This window comes from Mustela erminea, chromosome 15 (assembly GCF_009829155.1).
Source record: "Mustela erminea isolate mMusErm1 chromosome 15, mMusErm1.Pri, whole genome shotgun sequence".
Taxonomy (NCBI): Eukaryota; Metazoa; Chordata; class Mammalia; order Carnivora; family Mustelidae; genus Mustela; species Mustela erminea.
In genome coordinates, this window is record NC_045628.1 from 55,001,851 (window position 1) to 55,017,005 (window position 15,155).

At 36.9% G+C, this 15,155-nt stretch overlaps 1 protein-coding gene across 11 annotated transcripts in view; it reads right to left on the minus strand.

The window, feature by feature from the left end:
- ENOX1 (ecto-NOX disulfide-thiol exchanger 1) overlaps nt 1-15,155 on the minus strand; it is a 568,976-nt gene that overhangs the window by 395,348 nt on the left and 158,473 nt on the right. The gene's annotated exons all lie outside the window — the stretch shown is intronic.

Consider the following 15,155-nt stretch of genomic DNA (forward strand, 5'->3'; position numbering starts at 1 on the left):
TGTACCAAAGCATGGTTTTGGAGTGTGCATTTCCATATGAATCAGTGTATTTGTGCTATCTCATTCTTTGTAACATCTGCATTATACGAATTTATTTAAAACCTATACCACTTGATGAACTAACACACTCTTTGTAATCTTTGCTATTATAACTAGACCTGAAATGACGATCTATGGCTAAATCTCAGAAGTACAATTCAGGATCAAATTATATGTATATTTTTAAAACTATTTATTTTGAAGTAAGTATAGATACATGCCTTTGTAAGAAATAATACAGACATAAACTGTACCCTTTACCTAGTTTTCCCCAATGGTAACATCTTGCAAAACTACAATATAATATTACAACCAAGATATATTTTCCCTGAAACAGTTAATATACAGAATTCATCCATCACAAGAAATGTTCATGTTGCCCTTATATAGTCATACCCACTTATCTCCATTATCCCATTTGTAGCCCCTGGGAACCCACTTGTCAATAACCTTGTTTTTAAAAAATGAATGTTACAAGGATACTATCGTGTGTGGCTCAGGTTCTGGAATAAAGCTCCATGTCAGTCTCCCTGCTCAGCAGAAGCAGGGAGACTTGCCCTCTACCCTGACATGTCCCCAATCATGCTCTTTCTTGCTAATAAATGAAATCTCCAAAACAAAATAGAAAATAAAAAATGAATGTCACATAAATGGGAGTCATGTAGAATGTAACTTTGTGAGACTGGCATTTTTGACTAAGCATAATTCTCTGGGGATTCACCAAGGTTGTTGCCTGTATCAACAGTTCATTCCTTTTTTATTGCTGAGTACTATTCTATGGCATGTATGTATCACAGTTCGTTAACCAAAGGACCTTTGAAGGACATTTGGGTTGCTTCCAATTTTTTGGCTATTACAGATAAACATGCTACAAACATTTGCCTATAGGTTTCCCTGTGATCATTCCCTGTGATCAGTTGCAATGCTTAGTTTTTTAAGAAATCACCAAACTGTTTTTCCAAAGTGGCTGTATCATTTAACATTCCTACCAGGATTGTGTATGTGATTCAGTTTCTCTGCATCTTTGCCAGCATTTGATGTTGTCACTAGTTTTTATTTTAGCTATTTTAACAGGTTTATAATGAAACATCTTTGTGATTCTAATTTGCATTTCCATAATGACTAATGATGTCCAACATCTTTTCACATGTTTACTGACCATCTACATATACTCTTCAGTAAAATGTCTCTTCATGTCTTTTCCCCATTTTCTAATTGGATTGTTTTTTATTTTTGACTTTTGAGAGTTCTTCATATATTCTAAGGTACTAGTCTTTTCCCAGTTAAGTGGTTTGCAAATATTTTTCCCAGTCTGGAGCTTACATTTTCATCTTCCCAACACTCTTGCAGAGTTAAAAAAAATATTTAATAATAATTTGGTATATTGATTTTTCCTTCTATGAATCATGCTTTCGGTGTCAAGTCTAGGAATTCTTTGTCTATTCCTAAATCCCCAACATTTTCTATTTTATTCTAATAGTTTTGTAGTTTTAAGTCTATGATCATTTTGAGTTAATTTTGCATACTATGTTGAGACTGCAATTGAGGTTCACTTTTGCCTATGAATTTCCAATTGCTCCACCACGATTTGTTAAAAGGTTATCTATCTCCATGAATTTCATTTGAACCTCTATCAAAAGTCAGTTGTGCATATTTGTGTGGGGCCTTATCTGGGTTTTCTGTCCTCTTCCATTGATCTATGTATCTATCCCTCCACCAATACTACAGTCTTGATTATAGTGGCTATATAATAAATCATGGAATTGGGCAGACCAATTCCGTTTTATTTTGCTTTTCTTCAAAATTCTTAAACTAAATCCTTTGTTTTTCCATATAAAATTAAAAATAATCCTGTCAACATCCATAAAAATCTTCTTGAGCTTTTGAGAGGAAATTGCTGTCAAAACTTATATATCACCTTCGGGAGAATACAGATCTTCCACTCCGTGAACATGGCATGTCTTTCCATTTATTTAAAACTTTTTTCTTTTACAATAACTATGTATTTTTCAGCATACAAGTTTTGTATGTGTTTTCTTAGGTTTATAACTATTTCTCTTTTTTGAGCAATTGTGACGTATTTTTAAATTTCTTTGTCAAAATATTCATTGCTAGTACACAAAAATAAAATTGATTTTTGTATGTTTAGCCTGTGGTGTGACCTTCCTGAACTCACTTATTAGTTCTGGGTTTTTTGTTTTACAAATTCTTAGATATTTACTGTGTACACAAGTCATATCATCTACAAATAAAGACAGTTTTTATTCCTTCCTTCTCAATATGTGTGCCTTTTTTCCCTTTGCGGCTTTGTATCACTCTGTTACATAAGAGCGCTGAAAGCAAATATCCTTGCCTTGTTTTCAATCTTAAAAACAAAGTATTATTCTTCTCCTACCCCCTTAACCCCCCATGTTGCATCTCCACTTCCTCATATCAGGGAGATCATATGATAGTTGTCTTTCTCCGATTGACTTATGTCACTAAGCATGATAAGAATAAATGAAACAAGATAGGATTTGGAGGGAGACAAACCATAAGTGACTCTTAATCTCACAAAACAAACTGAGGGTTGCTGGGGGGACGGGGGTTGGGAGAAGGGGGGTGGGGTTATGGACATTGGGGAGGGTATGTGCTATGGTGAGTGCTGTGAAGTGTAAACCTGGTGATTCACAGACCTGTACCCCTTGGGATAAAAATATATTATATGTTTATAAAAAATAAAAAAAATGAAAATTTAAAAAAACCCCAAATATTAAATCCTTCACCTTTTTTTAAAAAAAGATTTTATTTATTTATTTGCAGACAGAGATCACAAGTAGGCAGAGAGGCAGGCAGGGGGTGGGGGGAAGCAGGCTCCCTGCCAAGCAGAGAGCCCAGTATGGGGCTCCATCCCAGGACACTGGATGAGATCATGACCGGAGCCGAAGGCAGAGGCTTTAACCCACTGAGCCACGCAGGTGCCCCAAATCCTTCACCTTTAACTATAATGTTATCTGTAGCAATCTTTTGAAGACTATTATATATTGAATTGAAAAAATTTCTTCTATTCCTGTTTTTTATGAAAGTCTACTGTGAATAGGTGTTGAATTTTGTCAAATGCTTTTTCTGTATCAGTTGATATGATCATGTGTCTTCTCTTCTCTAACCTGTTCCTATAGTGGATCACAGAGGTTGATTTTCAAATATTGAACCAACCTTGCATCCATGGAATGCATCCCATTAGGTCGTGATTTATAATTCTTCTATATATTGCTGAATTTTATTTGCTACTATTTTGTTAAGGATTTTTGCATGTCTGTTTATAAAAGACATTGGTATGGGTTTTTCTTTTTTTGTACTGTTTTTGTCTAATTTTGGTATTAGAGCAACATGAGCTTTATCTAATAAATTGAGAAGGCTTCCCTTCTGTTTTATTTTCTGGAAGAGACTGTGCAGAATTGTTATTACTTCTTTGAAGTGTGCAATAAAACTCTCCAGTGAAACCAGCTGAGCCTGGAGATTTCTTTTGGGAAAGCTTTCACATTATGAATCCCATTTCCTTAATAGGTACAGGACTATTCAAATTATCTACATCATATAGGGTGATTTTTGTGTTTTTTTAAGGACTTGATATTTTTCATCTAAGTTTGTAAACTCATGTGGGTAAAACTGTTCATATTACCTTTATTTCTTTTTGATGTCTGCAGGACCTGCAGTGATATCTGCTGTTCCTATCCTGATATTAGTAATTTGTGTTTCTCCTTTTCATTCTTGCTAAAGTTTTGTCAATTATATTGATCTTTACAAAGAAGTTTTTTCATTTCGTTTTCTCTACTGCTTCCCTGTTTTCAATTTCATTGATTTTTTTTTTAAGGTTTAAGCTTTTTTTTTTTTTAAGATTTTATTTTACAGAGAGAGAGAGAAGGAGAGAGAGAGACTACAAGCAAGTGGAGTGGCAGGCAGAGGGAGATGAGAAGCAGGCTCCTCACAGATCATGACCTGAGCTGGAGGCAGATGTTTAACTGACTGAGGCTCCCAGGTGCCCCTAATTTCATAGATATCTAACTTTATTTTTATTCTTTTCTTTCTTCTGATTGCTATTCTTTTTATAGGTTCTTCAGATGGGAACTTAGATTATTGATTTAAGACATTTCTTCATTTTTAATACATGAGTTTATTCCTATACATTTTCTTCTCACAACGGTAGTGCCTGCTATCCACAGATTTTGTTATGTTGCATTTTCATTTTCATTTAGTTTAATGTATCTTTGAATTTCCCTTGACAATTCTTTGACCCCTGGATTATTTAGAAAAATGTCAGTTAGTTTCAATGCATTAGACCATATTATCTTTCTGTTACTGATTTCTAGTTTTATTGGGGTCAGAGAACATACTCTATATGGTATCAATTCTATTAAATTTGTAAGATTGTTTTATGATGCAGGATGAGGTCTTTTGTGGTGTATGTCCAATAGGTACTTGAAAAGAATATGTACTTTGCTATTATTAGGTAGTGTATTTTGTTGTGAATTTTTCTATCCTCTCTGATTTTATGTGAAGTGTGAAGGAAGGAGTGTTTTAGTGTCCACCTATAATTATGGATATGTTGACTTCTCTCTTCAGTTCCATCAGTTTTTACTTCACATATTTTGTAGCTCTGTTGTTTGGTGCAGTTACATTTAGGATTGTTAGAGGTCTTTTTGGTGGACTGACCCTTTTATATAATGTCTAGCTCTGTCTCTGGCAATTTTCTTTGTCTACATTATCTAATAATATAATCTTGAATTCCTTTAAGAATTTGCATAATATATATATGTAATTGCATGACTTTGTATATAAATTCCTGAACCTTTTACTTTCAACATGTCTAATTGTTACACTTGGTTTTTTCTCATTGTTATATTTGAAGTGAGTTTCTTACAGATAGCATATAGTTGGTTTATATAATCCACCCCGAAAATTTATGTCTCTGATGGCTTTAGATTATCTCTATTAATGTAATTATTGATACACTAGGACATAGGTCTGCCATCTTATTTTTTATTTTCTGTTCTAGTTTTTGTTTGTTATTATGTTTCAAGTGGATTAGATGGTATTGTAGAATTCCATTTTGATTTATCTAGTATTTTGGAATATCTCTTTGTATAATCTACTGGGGGCTGCTCTAGGTATTACGCATATACGTAACTTACCTATTTTTGCCTGTTCAAGTGATGTACAGGAAACTTATTACTTTTATGACCCTTCCCCTTCTCTATTTAAAATATAATTGTATTACATATTTCTTCTATATTCATTTAGAACCTTCATCAGACAGTATTATAATTTTCATTTCAACCACCAACTATAATTTATAAACCTCAAGAGAAGGAAAGTCTAACATATTTACCCATACTTTTGCCTACCACATTTTCTTGATTTCCCAAAGTTCCTTTTTTGCAGTTTCCTTTCTGTTCAGAGAAGTTCCTCAAGCCACATTTGTTTTTAGAGGAGGTCTGCTAATATCTAATTCTTTCAGTTTTCCTTTTCCTGAAAATGTCTTGATATCCTCTTTATTCCTAAAGGATATTTGCACTGGATTTATGTTATGGTTCATAGTTCTTTCAGCACTTCAAAAATACTGTGTCATTTCCTTCTGGCTTCCATGGTCTCTGATCAGAAATGTGCTGTCTATCTGTTTGTCTCCTGTAGGTAAGGTGTCATTTCTCTTTCTGCCTTCAAGTTTACTTGAAAATAGTCTTCATAAACTTAATATGGCTTAGTGTGGATTTATTTGTTTATTGTGTTTGGGACTTTCTCAGCTTCTCGAATCTAGGTTTATACCTCTTGCCAAATTTAGCAAGTTTTCAGGCATTGTATCTTTTCTCCCCCCTGTTATAATTCCAAGTACTTTTTTAGCACTGTCCTCTTTCTCCTTTCCTTCTGGTACTTCAATGACATATATATTAGATTTCTATTATAATCCTACAAGTCCCTGAGACTATGTTCCTTGATTTTTATTCCATTTTCTCTGTACTGTTGAGATGAAGTTTGTTTATCTCATTTTGTCTTCCACTTCACTAGTTCCTTCCTCTATCCTTTCCATTCTGCTGTTGAGCCCATCCTTATTTTAGGTTTTGTATTTTTAGTTCTAAAAACTCCCTATGGTTATTCTCCATATTCTATATTTCCTTACTGAGACTTCCTATTTCTATTTTCTATTTCTATTTAAAGGCTCGGACCTTCTAATTTTTCATGTATTTCAAGTGTGTTTGTAGTTACTTGTTGAGGCATTTTTATCATGGGTGCTTTAAAATCCTTGTCAGTGTTGAGTTTGAGGAGTTCTTTATAGATCTTGGATATCAGCCCTTTGTAGTGTCATTTGTGAATATTGTTTTCCCATTCCATGGGTTGCCTCTTTGTTTTGTGGACTGTTCTTTTGCTGTGCAAAAGCTTTTCATCTTGATGAAGTCCCAAAAGTTCATTTTCACTTTTGTTTCCTTTGCCTTTGGAGACATGTCTTGAAAGAAGTTGCTGTGGCCAATGTCAAAGAGGTTACTGCTTATATTCTCCTCTAGGACTTTGACAGATTCCTGCCTCTCATTGAGGTCTTTTATCCATTTCGAGTTTATCGTTGTGTATTGTGTATAATAGTGGTTGAGTTTCATTCTTCTACACATAGCTTTCCATATATACAATGGAATATTATGCCTCCATCAGAAAGGATGAATACCCAACTTTTATATCAATATGGACGGGACTAGAAGAGATTATGCTGAGTGAAATAAGTCAAGCAGAGAGAGTCAATTATCATATGGTTTCACTTACTTGTGGAGCATAAGGAATAACACGGAGTACATTAGGTGATGGAGAGAAGAAGTGAGTTGGGGGAAATCAAAGGGGGAGATAAACCATAAGAGACTATGGACTCTGAGAAACAAACTGGGTGTTTTGGAGGGGAAAAGGGTGGGCTGGGGTGATCCTGGTGGTGGATATTAAGGAAGGCACATAGTGCATAGAGCACTGGGTGTGGTGCATAAACAATGAATTTTGGAACTCTGAAAAGAAATTAAATTCAATTTTTAAAAAATCCTTGTCAGATAACTCTGACAGTCACCTCAATGTTGGCATCTCTTGATTATCTTTTTTTTTTCATACAATTTCAAATCTTCCTGATTCTTTTTATGAAGAGATATTTTCACTTGACACCTGCTCAGAGACTCTGGGCCTTATTTAAACCTCTGTTTTAATTGGCCTTCTCTGACACTGATCTTATAGGGGAAGGGAGGATAACACCTCATTATTGCTCCGTTGAGATCCAAGTGAAAGTTTCTCATTACTGCTGGCCACACTTGAAAGTTCTGGCTCCCTATAAGGTCTCCTAAGACACTGATCTGGGAGTAGCTTCATTACCACTGGGCAATGGTGACTCTCCGCCAGGTCTCTCTGTCACAATGTGAGCAGGAAATGAGAGGGATGCCTAATTTTTTCCAGGTGGAAGTTGAAGTCTAGACTCTCCAAGTGATTTCCACTGATAATGCAACAAGGAAGGGAAAAGAAGTAGCTTACTACTGGCCAGTGGGAATGAAAGTCCTGGCTCCCTGTTGGGTCTCTGACAGCACTTCATTAGGAGTATTGTTACAGCCTCTAGTGGGTCAAAGTCTAGATTCCCCACTCGGCCTTTCCTGGCATGGATAATGGTGGTGCTAGTTTTTTTCTGCAGTGTTTGGAGGAGTAAGGTGGCTGTTGTGTAAAAATATTGTCTTATCCACTATTTCTTTGCTATCTTTCTGTATAAAAAGAGTAGACTTCACTGGGATTTCTTTTTTATCTGTACCCATTAGCACTCCATGTTGCTGGCTTCATCAGTATCCAGTCTTCAATTTATGAGACAAGGAGAAAATTTAGAGAACGCACCACTGGGTGACTAGTCTGGTCCTCATGTCCTCAACCAATTTGCCTCCTTGTACTTTTCAGAACCTTGTCTTTGTCCTATGTATAATGTCCATGGTTTTCAGTTGTACTTAGTGAGAGAAATGGGAAATAGTATATCTACTCCAATTACCCAGAAGTCTACACTTTTATTTTATATTAGCATTTGCTGTTCCCTAATTGCCTTCCATAGATGTACCACTTTACATTTTACATTTATTTAAGTTTATTTAAATTTTATTTATTTACATTTATTTAATTTTACAGAGTTGGTCTTGTTTTCTATGGTGTTCATCGCAGAAATTGCTCTTTATCATTTATTTTTGCCCTCACATCTAATCTGTACGTGCCATTTTAGAGCAAATTTAAGAATTTCTTAAAGGACATTCTTCTTATAGGGTGGAAGGACGTAGGTACTGTCATTCAGAAGAAAGCTTTCCATAAATGTTCTCCTTTTTCATTTGCCTGGCTCCTATCCAGCCCTATTTCAACTGATTTGAAGATGGTTAGTGAAACTTTTCTAAACCTGCCCCACCTACAGAAATAAACATTGCATGGAGTCCTGGGGAAATTTTATTCCAATTCCTGATGCATTCTTTTAATTTTTTCAAAATCGGACTGTATTTAACAAAACTTCCTTGATGCTTGTGGTATTGTATCAGGATAATTCTCTAGTCTCACCATTCCCTCCCATCCCTATGCATGCTTCTTACTGCCCATTTTCATCAGCATTTTTGAGAGTATGTGAACTGTCACCTTTCAGAGAAGCCTCAAGTGGACGCTTTTTATAAGTAATTTTTTTTTTTTTCAGAGGCAGAAGTTATTAACATAGGTAAGAAAATTGAGGCTGGGCAACAGAAATGTTCATAGCTGTGTGTCCATTTTCAGTTGTTTGCCCTCACACTTGATTATAACACATCTTTGTTTTCCAGACTTTTGTGCTTCATAAGGCATTAAATGCTACGTTCAACACTAGTACTAACAGCATATTCCAAGAGGAAGAAGGTGGCAATAAAGGGTGGAAGACTTATCATTTAAAACAGGAATACAATTAAAACATCTCTTAGCTAAAGCTTACTGCATTTAATACAAAGTGCTCCAAGTGAGTTTTGCCTGTTGCTGTGTTTTTGTTTTTTTTTTTAAAGATTTTATTTATTTGACATAGAGAGACACAGCGAGAGAGAGGAAACACAAGCAGGGGGAGTGGAAGAGGGAGAAGCAGGCTTCTAGCTGAGCAGGGAGCCCGATATGGGGCTCGATCCCCAGACCCTGGGATCATGACCTGAGCCGAAGGCAGAGGCTTTAACCCACTGAGCCACCCAGGTGCCCCTGTTGCTGTGTTTTTTAATTGAAAAGCTGAAGGTCCTACTCTTCTCTACAAAGAAACATAAACACACAAGATAAAAAGATTAACTCCCTGTGTACCCCAATGTAGTATATAATAACATATTTGCTTCTGATAAAATATTTGCTCACAGTAAAATATTTGGGGCAGAAAAAAGAAATGCATAAAAATATAACTCCACATAATACTATTTAGCTCTAACCTGTTAAATTTCCTTTGGAATATTCCACTCTAGTTTCTTCCTATGCACTTTTTTCCCCTTCTTTTTATAAAATGGGCTCATACTGTAAACACCATTTGAACCCTGCTTTATTCACTTAACATAATAATGTTTTTTCTCATTTGGTTAAATGGTCTTTTAAAACATGAGTCTTTAATGGCTATAATAACATTCTACCTTCATGGAGGTACCATAATTTATTTAAACATTCTTCTATTTGAGGGTAAGCTTCTACATTTTTGCTGTTTTTAATAATGCTGAATGCATATTATTTTACATAAATCTTTGATTCATTTTTTTTTTCCCTTAGGATAGACTGCTAGAATTTGGATTACTGGATTGGAGCCACTGGCAGCACAAGGCTCCCTCCTAGAGCAGGAAACACTGCAATGGGTCAGGACCAGGTTCGCTGCTCATCATGGCACTGAAAAGAGATGGCAAATTCTGCATGCTTCTAGCAACCCACTGTTGAGGTTTCCTTTCAAGTACTTCTTTCCTGTGCAGCAAGTGTGGCCAGGCAAACCAGAGTTTCCTCCAGCTTGCAAAAAGATTTACCTCCTCTGCTCCTTAAGAAAGCTGCTAGGAACCAGGGAAACTGAGTAAAAAATGCGTTTTCTCTAGTTTGCATCCTGCTTCTTTACTGGAGTAGTAAACCAGAGGAGATTGTGAGTCAGCAGAAAGGTGAAATATTTTCTGCAGGAAGTCTCATCTACTGATTTATTTCAGGAAAGAAGAGTTTCCATGCTATAAGGCCATAGTATCTTTAAAACAAAATTGGAAACACAATAACTATACACAAGTAGTCTTTTTATTATTTAGTTGTCGTTTTTCGTGGGTGGGAGTAAAATTGAGAAACTCTATGGTTTCACACTATGTGACTGTAATGGTATCTCTGATCACATTTTGCTTTCAGTAAGGCACTTTTGAAGCTGTTTTCTTTTCCTTAATAAATCTTGTAAGTTATTTAATTGTAAAAATGTGGCTTGTCCTATACTACCTTCTAATATTACATTCTCTAAAACAAGAATTTTTCTGTTGCTGCCAACACAAATAGCAGTATCTTTTCACAAAAGGAGCTCTCACCTGTCAACTAACTTTTAAACACCCAATTTCCATCAGCTGTTTGCTCTTCTTGGAGCAGCCCTAGCAGGGAAGGATTTACATTTTATTTATTCATGCTCTTTGCTCATTTTTCTATTGAAGTGTTAGGTTTTGTTTTTTTTTTTCCTTATGGATTTGAGAAATTCCTTTAAATATTGATGATATTAACCCTATGTCTCTCATATTTGTTGCAAATTGTTTCCTAGTTATCAGGGCCATTTGATTTTGTACCTGGTGCCTGCCTGCCTTCCTCCCACCCTCCCCCCTTCTTTCTTCTTTCCTTCCTTTCTTCCTTCCTTCCCTCCCATTCAGAGATGTTTAAATTTAGTATGTTAGGGTGTCTTTTGCTTTAGCATTTTTCTTTCTTATAGTTTACACCTTTCCAAGTCCAAAATCATATGTATATTAAGGTATATTTTCTTCTAGTTTTACTATAATCTTACTATTTTATTATGATTTTTAAACAAAATGTTTTTGAGAAATCATTTGATTCATAATTGGTTTAGATGTCATCTTTATCATATACTACATTATTTCATTTATGGCATATTTTATAGCCCTTCTAGTTTGCCACTGTGTTGCCTATTGATTCCTAGACTGTTTCCTGGGAGTGTACTGAATATCCTATTTTTCAGTCTTTCTTCCACTGCCATTGAGCTTTTCTTTTCCTCAAAATCTCAACTAGTTGACCCATTTATTCTTTGAAATGGACTTTAGGATCAACAATTCAAAAGAAAAATTCACTTATATTTTAAACTTTAGACTTAAACTTTATAATTATTAAAGATGTTTATTACCAGTAGACACATAAAAAGGCATTCAATTTTATCACTAACCATAGTCTAACAAGTAGATAAAAATTTTGAAGTTCGATAATGTCCAGTGTTGGCATAAATATGGGGAAAATGGGCATTTTCATAAACCACTGATGAGAAAGGAAATTGGTGGTTGATTTAGAGGAAATGTATATCTATCAAAATGCAAAAGTGTGTATACTATTTTTTGTTTGCTTGCTTGTTTTTAAAGATTTTATTTATTTATTTGACAGAGATATTTGAGAGAGAGAGCACAAGTAGGGGGAGCAGCAGCCGGAGGGAGAAGCAGGATCCCCACTGAGCAGGGAGCCAGAAGCAGAGCTCAATCCCAGGACGGCTGGATCATGACCTGAGCTGAAGGCAGATGCTTAATGTCTGAGCCACTCAGGAGGCCCAAAATGTGTATATTAATTGATCCAGCAATCCCCTTTCTAGGAACCTGTACCACAGACATTCTTACACGTGTATATAAATATATAAGGCAATTCATTGTACCATTGATTATAATAATCCCAGGATAGAATTCACATAAAAGTCCACTTACAGGAGAATGGTAAACTATAGAGTATATATACAATGGGATATTATACAGCTGTGAAAAAGAATGAAGTATACCTATCTGCATAAAATGGAACAAAATGAGATATATTATATAAAAAATAATTTTCAGGACAAATACGACCAACATAATGCTGTTTATATTTTTAAATCTCGGTCTTTGTTTGTGTAGGTAGATAATCAGTGTGTGTGTGGGTGTCTGCGTGTGTGTATATATAATATAAAAGGTATTTAGAAGGACAGACACTAAATGTAATTGTATTTAACATTTAGGGAGGTAAGTGAGGTTAGAGATAAAAAGAAATTATAATTTTTAATCTAAGTATTTCTACATTATTTTAATTATTCATTACATGCGTGTGTTCATGTACAACTTGTATGTTTTAAATAAAATATTTTAAAAGAAACACATATTCATTATTTACATTACCTTCTGCTGGACCATCATTTTGGGTGTCTTTCTGTTTATTCACTCTTGAACTAGAAGAAAGTTACCCATACTTGAAGTTGGCCAACAAGTAATACATATAACTCCTGGCTGGCAAGGCCTGTTGGGTTGTAGTTTCTGAACCCCTCTAAGTCCTACTCTTTGGGTACAAGTTGGTCTAGGCATTTTGGGTACTTACCTAGCATCCATTGTGGACTACCCTAAGTGACCAAGGTTAAGACTCCCCTCCGCCCCCATCATTGTATATTTCTCTACCCCAAGTCCCACCAAAGAGTACCATAGAAGCCACAGTCCATGCACTCAATGCAAGACAAGCTCTTTCTGCCTTCACCTACATAGTCTCGATGTTAGAACAGGGAGGGGACTTTACTACCTGGGACGGATTTTATTCTTCTCCTCCAACACCACCACTAAACAAGGAGGTAGAGGTAGGAAGATATAAAAAATTAATGCAGAGGAGAAGACCTGCTTCAGTGTTTTGTACGTGCCAGCAAGCATACGATCTACAGGAGACAGCGCTTGGGTTTTCCGACTGATACAGAAACCCAGTAGTGGCTGACAGTGTCTATTCTCAATTCAGCCCCATCAGCCTTGTGATCAGTGGAAGTTCCTCCAGGAATCCTGCAAAAGGCTATAGGTCTTATTTTCCACCGGTATTACGCTTTTACCTTTTTCTGTGTCACCATGGTTATTTAAATACAAAGTTAGGAGAGGCTGCTTCAAGACCTATCAGCCAGATGACACCATAAACATATTCTTTAGTAAATAAAAGTAAAGTTCAAAACACGACATACCCATGCTAATGGACAAAAGAGGCCATGAGCATAAAAGGTGCGTCTGCAGACAAACACAAGCCTAGAATACTTCTTTATGCTCTGGTGAGTGTAGCTGCCATTTACTAAGTCAAGCTTGGTGGCTCTCCAGGGTATTAATTCTGGTAAGGAGCAAATATCTGTTTATTTTGTGTGTGTGTGTCTGTGTGTCTGTGTGTCTGTGTGTCTGTGTGTGTATGCAGAGAACGGCAAAGGTTTGTGGCAGCTGCTCTACAGATCAGAAGCAAGGGGAGAAAAAGGAATGAGGGGAGAGTGAAGGGACACAGAGAGGCTGAAATCTGAGTGGAATAAAGGTAGAAGTGGGCATCAATAGGGGATTAATACCTGTGAAGGGATGAAACGGACAGAGTCCAAGAAAGGGTGCAGGAGAAAAACTCTTATCAAATTATCCATGGGAAACAGAAATGACATTCAGCTTAATTTTGGGGAGATTTAAAACTGACATTTAGTGGCATCAGAAAATAGTAAGTAAGCCTGAAAGCTCAGGTCACTGGTCAGTTATCATTTCCACTGATAAGTATTTCTTTGTTTGAACAAATGCCTACTATAAAAAAAAAAAAAAAATCACAATGGAATTAACAACCCAGCTCACAGTGATTGTTCCCAGTAGGGAAAACACAAACAAACAGACAATCAAACAAACAAAACCTGAGGAAAAAATACACTGTAAGAATAGGGACTGTTTGATTTTTTTGGTCTTCTGACAGAGATTAATGTGCTAGAGGGGTTATCTTCCACTTTTTACTTTAAACGTAGAAATATTTGTTCAGTTCATATACTTCCTATAATCTCTACGTGTGAGAAGTGAGTATCTAAAGTTATCCCCTATCAGTAAAACAGGAGGTAGGTGAGGGTTTTTGTCTGATCACGTCAGCAACTCCTAGCGAGAAAAGGCAGCAAGGAAGGGAACGTGGCCCTGGGCTTGCAGCTGGACCGAGTGTGGGCACGCTGGGAGAGGCGAAGCCTGTACCCTCCAGCTTCAGTTCAGGGCAGAAGGGGAAAGACGGGGTGCCAGGACCAGAGCGGTAGACTCTAAGTGGGCCTGTTGTCCTTGGTCAGCCTCCTGCCATGTCGGCAGACACTTATCTGTCACCGAGGGCAGCGGCAGGGCCTGTCACCGGGTCACGCCTGTGGGCTAGCACAGGCCCAACAGAGCCATGAGGGGAACCAGGGTAGCCAGGCAGGACCTCAGTCCTGCGGAGGAGACCAACTGATTGAATGAGAAAAGGGTTCCGACCTGGACCCCACGAAGCCGCCCGAAGTTTCGAGAAAGTCAGGCACAGAGGTCTGCTACACGAAGAGGCGTAGAGAAGGGTGAATGTGGAATGAGCAGACAACGGGTTGTGAGCACTGGGAGCCATGCGTGGGGTCACGCGCATCACATCAACACAGAGCAAGCACTGTGAATCTCCTATTATTAACAGTAGCGTAACACCACATCCTATCTCAAATGACAGAATCTTCTCAAAGGAGAGATTCTGCATTTAATGTCTGTGGTGAACACAGTTTTATCACATCGTGGGGAAAAGACTATGGGAGAGCAGACAGACCAGCAGCTCAGGCTCCCAGGCTGCTGCCATCTGTCCGGGCCCTGGGGTAACCTACCCGTTAACTCTGAGCATCATCAGCTAACCTTCCAGGGCCTCAGTATTCTCATCCCAACAGTCTCCACTGCTACCTTGGAAAGGTCTGTGGAAGCCCGTGAATCTTTAGTATGAGGCTCCTACTACAAATATTCTCAGTTAAAATTATCCTGTATTGTGACATTGGAATTACTCAACAAATCTAAAAGAAGTAACCACACTCCATGATGGTTGTTCAGAACATTCCTGCTTCTGTCACCAAAGCCCTTTGAAACGTAGACACAGTAACAAGCAAACCACAACCTTGTAAGACTAGGAATGAA